The sequence below is a fragment of the Aegilops tauschii genome, chromosome 6, assembly GCF_002575655.3.
Source record: "Aegilops tauschii subsp. strangulata cultivar AL8/78 chromosome 6, Aet v6.0, whole genome shotgun sequence".
Taxonomy (NCBI): domain Eukaryota; kingdom Viridiplantae; phylum Streptophyta; class Magnoliopsida; order Poales; family Poaceae; genus Aegilops; species Aegilops tauschii.
In genome coordinates this window covers 338047340-338054687 of record NC_053040.3, presented here as the reverse complement: position 1 = coordinate 338054687, position 7348 = coordinate 338047340, and positions in this window count along the sequence as shown.

The window sequence follows — 7348 nt, the reverse complement described above, 5'->3', positions numbered from 1 at the left end:
TTCGGACACCGGAAGTGTTCCGGAATGTATCGGGTACATATCGGAGTACCGGGGGGGTTACCGGAACCCCCCGGGGGAAGATATGGGCCATATGGGTCATGGGAGGGAGGCACACCAGCCCACAAAGGGGTGGCGCGCCCCCCATGGGGAAGGAGGCCGAATTGGACTAGGTGTGGGGGTGGCGCCCCCTTTCCTTCTCCACCTCTCTCTCTCTTTCCCCCTTTCCCCCTGCGGTAAAAGGAAAGGGGGGCGAATCCAACTAGGAGCCCAAGTAGGATTCCTCCTACCTGGGCGCGCCTAGGGCCGGCCTCCTCCCCCTCCCTCCTTTATATACGTGGGGGGCACCTACAACACACATCAATTGTTCCAAGCCGTGTGCGGCACCCCCTCCACAGTTTACGCCTTCGGTCATATTCACGTAGTTCTTAGGCGAAGCCCTGCGCGGATCACATCACCATCACCGTCACCACGCCGTTGTGCTGACGGAACCCTCCCTTAACACTTTGCTGGATCAAGAGTTCGAGGGACGTCACCGAGCTGAACGTGTGCAGAACTCGGAGGTGTCGTACGTTCGGTGCTTGATCGGTCGGAACGAGAAGAAGTTCGACTACATCAGCCGCGTTAACAAATGCTTCTGCTTTCGGTCTACGAGGGTACATGGACACACTTGATGCGGTTTGAAGCTACGTCGGTATTTCCCCAAAGAGGAAGGGATGATGCAGCACAACGGCGGTAGGTATTTCCCTCAGTTATGAGATCAAGGTTATCGAACCAGCAGGAGAACCAAGCAACACAACGTTAACAGCCCTGCACACAAATAAAAAATATTCGCAACCTGACGTGTAAAAGGGGTTGTCAATCCCTTTCGGGTACGGCGCCCAAGATAGGCAAAAATGGACGTGAAATAAATTGTAGTAGATTGATAGATCGAACGCCAAATAAAATAAATAAGAAAAAATTACAGCAAGGTATTTTTGTATTTTAGGTTTAATAGATCTGAAAATAAAATCAAAGGAAAAGTAGATCGCAAAGGCAAATAATATGAGAAAGAGACCCGGGGGCCGTAGGTTTCACTAGTGGCTTCTCTCGAGAAAAATAGCAAATGGTGGGTAAACAAATTACTGTTGGGCAATTGATAGAACTTCAAATAATCATGATGATATCCAGGCAATGATCATTATATAGGCATCACATCCAAGATTAGTAGACCGACTCCTGCCTGCATCTACTACTATTACTCCACACATCGACCGCTATCCAGCATGCATCTAGTGTATTAAGTTCATGGGGAAACGAAGTAATGCAATAAGAACGATGACATGATGTAGACAAGATCTATCTATGTAGAGATAGGACCCATCGTTTAACCCTTAGTAGCAACGATACATACGTGTCGGTTCCCCTTCTGTCATTCGGATCAAGCACCGTAAGATCGAACCCACTACAAAGCACCTCTTCCCATTGCAAGATAAATAGATCAAGTTGTCCAAACAAAACCCAAATATCGGAGAAGAAATACGAGGCTATAAGCAATCATGCATATAAGAGATCAAAGAAACTCAAATAATTTTCATGGATATAAAAAGATAGATCTGATCATAAACTCAAAGTTCATCCGATCCCAACAAACACACCGCAAAAAAGAGTTACATCATATGGATCTCCAAGAGACCATTGTATTGAGAATCAAACGAGAGAGAGGAAGCCATCTAGCTACTAACTACGGACCCAAAGGTCTACAAAGAACTACTCACGCATCATCGGAGAGGCACCAATGGAAGTGGTGAACCCCTCCGTGATGGTGTCTATATTGGATCTGGTGGTTCCGGACTCTGCGGCGGCTGGAATTGATTTTCGTCGACTCCCCTAGGGTTTCTGGAATATTGGAGTATTTATAGAGCAAAGAGGCGGTCCGGGGGGCACCCGAGGTGGGCACAACACACCAGGGCATGCCTGGGCCCCCTGGTGCGCCCTGGCGGGTTGTGCTCTCCTCGGAGCATCCCCAGGCGCGGCCTTGGCCCATTGGGTGTCTTCTGGTCCATCAAAAATCTCCGTGAAGTTTCGTTGCATTTGGACTCCGTTTGGTATTGATTTCCTGCGATGTAAAAAACATGCAGAAAACAACTGGCACTTGGCACTATGTCAATAGGTTAGTACTAAAAATGATATAAAATGACTATAAAATGATTATAAAACTTCCAAGATTGATAATATAACAACATGTAACAATCAAAAATTATAGATACGTTGGAGACGTATCAGCATCCCCAAGCTTAACTGTAACGCCCGGATAATCAAGCTACAGTAATCCCACGCTAATGGTGCCTCGTCACCACAGTTACTGTTGCTAATCTACCGTTAGGTCGAACCGTTTCAAAACTCAAATTTAAATTAATGTCGACAATAAAAGTTTTTCAAAAATTGAAACAAAAATGTTCGGTGGGTGCCGAATATTACAAGGGTAATTATAATAAAGAAAACATATTTTTATAAAATGCCTAAATAAATTAAATTGAAATAAAACAGAAAAGCAAATAAATAAAAGAAAAGAAATTACAAAAAAAGAAAACAAAAAAAAGGGGAAGGAGCCCCCCCACTGGACCCTCGCCCAACTGGGCCAACCCCTAGGCCCAGCCGGCCGGCCCACCCCGCCCCCACTCCCTTATCCACTCCCCCAAACCCTAACCCTCCACCGACACCCCCCACTCTCCCCCTCCCTCCCCCGATCCAGATCGGATCGGGCTCGTCCCCGTCACCCCGCTCGTCCCCGTCGCCCCGCTCGCCCCGACGCCGCCCCGCTCGCTCCCGACGCCGCCCCGCTCGCCCCCGACGCCTCCCCGATGGCCCCGTCGCCCCGCTCGCCCCCGACGCCGCCCCGACGACCCCGCGCCCCGCGACCACGCTACGTCGCCACGCCGGAGCTCGTCCTCGCCGGACCTCCCCGCCGGCCTGCTCCCACGTCGCCGTCGTCCCCGTCCCCCACCTCGAGCCCCGCTGCCACTCCCCTACGGCCACAGTGAGCCGCGCCCCTCCTCTCTCTCCCTCACCCCGTACTCGTCCCCTCCCCTGCTCGCCGCGGTCGCCGCGCCCCGCGCGCGCTCGGCCGCGCTCGTCGCCGCGCTCACCGCCTCCACCACCGCGCCCCCACGGCCCCCCTCCGTTCGCCCTGTCCCTTGCCCTGGCCGACGCCTTCCTCCGCCCCCGCTGACGCCAGGGACCAGTCGGGCTGCAGCGCCCCGTCGCCACGGTGGCCTCGCCCCTCTGCGCCACCTCCGGCGGCTGGCCGCGCACCACCGCGGCCTCGCCCCGCTCCGGCCATGGCCACGCCGTGCCGCCCCGCGTGCTGGTCGCCGCTCGGCCACTCCGCCCGCACCACGCCCGTCGCCCGCGCCCGCCTGTGGCCCCTGGGCCACTGCCAGGTGGGGCCTCGCCCCCCTGAGCCACTGCACCTGGGCCCGAACCCCCTTGGGCCACAGACAGGTGGGCCCCCGCGCCCACAGAACGAAAAGGAAAAAAACGAAATGATTAAAATAATAATAATAATAATAATAAAAACAATAAATTAATTAATAAAAATTAATAAATAAATAAATAAAGAAAATAAAAATAAAAATAAAACAAAAAATAAAAATAAATTCAATTAATTAATTAATTAATTAAGTTAATTAATCCTGTTTAAATTAATCTAATTAGTTAATTAATTTAACTAAACAGTAGTTAATTAGCTAACAGCCCCTGACAGGTGGGACCCACCTGTCAGGTTGACTAGGTCAACGGTCAACGTTGACTGCTGACGTCAGCATGACATCATGTTGATGTCATAAATCCAAATTTCGAATTAAATTAAATAATTAATTAAATTCCAGAAATTAATAAATTCTTTTGAAAATCATATCTTTTAATCCGTAACTTGGATGGATACTTTGTACATGAAAGTTGCTCAGAACGACGAGACAAATTCGGATACGCAGCCCGTTCGTCCACCACACATCCCTAACCTATCGAACTCGCAACTTTCCTCCTCCGGTCCGTCTGTCCGAAAACGCAAAACATCGGGAATACTTTCCCGGATGTTCCCCCCCTTCGCCGGTACCACCTACTGTCGCGTTAGGACACACCTCGCACTGCTCATTGTCATGTCACGCATCGTCATGCTTATGTTTGCATTGTATTTACTGTTTCTTCCCCCCTCTTCTCTCCGGTAGACTACGAGACCGACACTGCTGCTGCCCAGTTCGACTACGGAGTTGACGACCCCTCCTACTTGCCAGAGCAACCAGGCAAGCCCCCCCTTGATCACCAGATATCGCCTATTCTTCTCTATACTGCTTGCATTAGAGTAGTGTAGCATGTTACTGCTTTCCGATATCCTATCCTGATGCATAGCCTATCTTTGCTACTACTGTTGTTACCTTTACCTGCAATCCTACATGCTTAGTATAGGATGCTAGTTTTCCATCAGTGGCCCTACATCCTTGTCCGTCTGCTGTGCTATACTATCGGGCCGTGATCACTTGGGTGGTGATCACGGGTATATACTTATATACTATATACATGACACATGTGATGACTAAAGTCGGGTCGGCTCGTAGGAGTACCCGCAAGTGGATCTTTGTGGCGGAGCGACAGGGCAGGTTGAGACCGCCTAGGTGAGAGGTGGGCCTGGCCCTGGACGGTGTCTGCGGTTACTTCGACATAACACGCTTAACGAGTTCTTGGTATTTGATCTGAGTCTGGCCATTTGGTCTATACGCACTAACCATCTACGCGGGAGTAGTTATGGGTATCCCGGCGTCGTGGTATCAGCCGAAGCCTTCGTGACGTCAGCGACTGAGTGGCGCGCGCCGGATTGGACTGGAACGCCACTAGGCTAGGTCTGCTTCCGGCCGCGTTCGCAACGTGCAGGTGTGCATAGGGCGATGGGCCCAGACCCCTGCGCGCATAGGGTTAGACCGGCGTGCCGACCTCTCTGTTGTGCTTAGGTGGGGCTGCGACGTGTTGATCTTCCGAGGCCGGGCATGACCCAGAAAAGTGTGTCCGGCCAAATGGGATCGAGCGTGTTGGGTTATGTGGTGCACCCCTGCAGGGAAGTTTATCTATTCGAATAGCCGTGTCCCTCGGTAAAAGGACGACCCGGAGTTGTACCTTGACCTTATGACAACTAGAACCGGATACTGAATAAAATACACCCTTCCAAGTGCCAGATACAACCCGGTGATCGCTCTCTAACAGGGCGACGAGGAGGGGTTTGCCGGGTAGGATTATGCTATGCGATGCTACTTGGAGGACTTCAATCTACTCTCTTCTACATGCTGCAAGATGGAGGCTGCCAGAAGCGTAGTCTTTGACAGGACTAGCTATCCCCCTCTTATTCTGGCATTCTGCAGTTCAGCCCACCGATATGCCCCTTTACACATATACCCATGCATATGTAGTATAGCTCCTTGCTTGCGAGTACTTTGGATGAGTACTCACGGTTGCTTCTCTCCCTCTTTTCCCCCTTTCCTTTCTATCTGGTTGTCTCAACCAGATGCTGGAGTCCAGGAGCCAGACGCCACCGTCGACGACGACACCTACGACTCTGGAGATGCCTACTACTACGTGCAGCCCACTGACGACGACCAGGAGTAGTTAGGAGGATCCAGGCAGGAGGCCTGCGCCTCGTTCGATCTGTATCCCAGTTTGTGCTAGCCTTCTTAAGGCAACTTGTTTAACTTATGTCTGTACTCAGATATTGTTGCTTCCGCTGACTCGTCTGTGATCGAGCACTTGTATTCGAGCCCTCGAGGCCCCTGGCTTGTATTATGATGCTTGTATGACTTATTTATGTTTTAGAGTTGTGTTGTGATATCTTCCCGTGAGTCCCTGATCTTGATCGTACACATTTGCGTGCATGATTAGTGTACGGTCAAATCGGGGGCGTCACATTAACTCCTGCTCGTCCTCGAGTAGGTAAGTGATAAAAACAGAATTTTTGATGTGGAATGCTGCCTAACATGTCATCTCATATTCTTTTCTTTATAGCATGGACATTTGTACTTTTATGTGATTCAAAGCAATAGTCTAGTTTTGACATGATAACTTAAATACTCAAGCATACCAACAAGCAACCATGTCTTTCAAAATATCAACGCTAATAAGCTATCCCTAGCCCATTATGCTCAATCATTGATCCATTCATGAAACATACTCGCATATTAACTACACCCAATGCTCAAGTACGATCATAGTGCCTCCTAGTTGGTGCTTTATAAGAGAAGATGGAGACTCAAATTCGAAATACAAATTGCATAAAGTAAAAGAAAGGCCCTTCGCGGAGGGAAGTAGGGATTTGTAGAGGTGCCAGAGCTCAAAGCGAAAACTGAGAGATACAAAACATTTTGGGAGGTGTTCTTCCTACCAACGAAAACGACTTAGAGTTCCCAACACTTTTCATGCTAGATATATCATAGGCGGTTCCCAAACAGAAATTAAAGTTTATTCCTTTTTTAACCATACTTTCACTTTCCACGGCTAGCCGCATCCACGGTTGCCCTCCATACGAACACTTTCCAAGGAATTTATTATTTGATAACATAAAGTAAATTCATTTTTCATTTCGGGACTAGGCATCCCTAATACCTTTGCCTTACTCTCGTGCAATGACAAGTGAATAAACACTCATCGTGAGAATAACACATCTAGCATGGAAAATATTAGCCACCCCTCACCGCCTTGTTAGCGGTACGAGCACACAAAAGAGAAATTTATTTTGAATATTAGAGATGGCACATACAAATTTGCTTAGAACGGCAAAAGAATACCGCATATAGGTAGGTATAGTCGACTCATGTGGCAAAACCGGTTTAAAGGTTTTTGGATGCACAAGTAGTGATCATACTTAGTGCAAAATGAAGGCTAGCAAAAGATTGAGAAGCGACCAACCAAGAAGCGAATAATCTCATAAGCGAGGATTAAGCATAATTAACACCAAATAATGCACCACAAGTAGGATATAATTTCATTGCATAATTATTGACTTTCGTGCTTGCATAGGGAATCACAAACCTTAACACCAATACTCTTACTAAAGCATAATTACTCATCAACATGACTCACATATCACATCATCATATCTCAAAACTATTACTAAGAATCAAGTTTATTTTGTCCAATGATCTTCATGAAAGTTTTTATTATATCATTCTTGGATATCTATCACTTTGGAACTAATTTTCATATGTTACTTTTGATAAGCTCAAACAAATATAAGTGAAGATCATGAGCATAATATTTCTTTCTCTCAAATTAATTTAAAAGTGAAGCAGGAGAGAATTTCTTGAAAATTTTACTAACTCTCAAATAAATC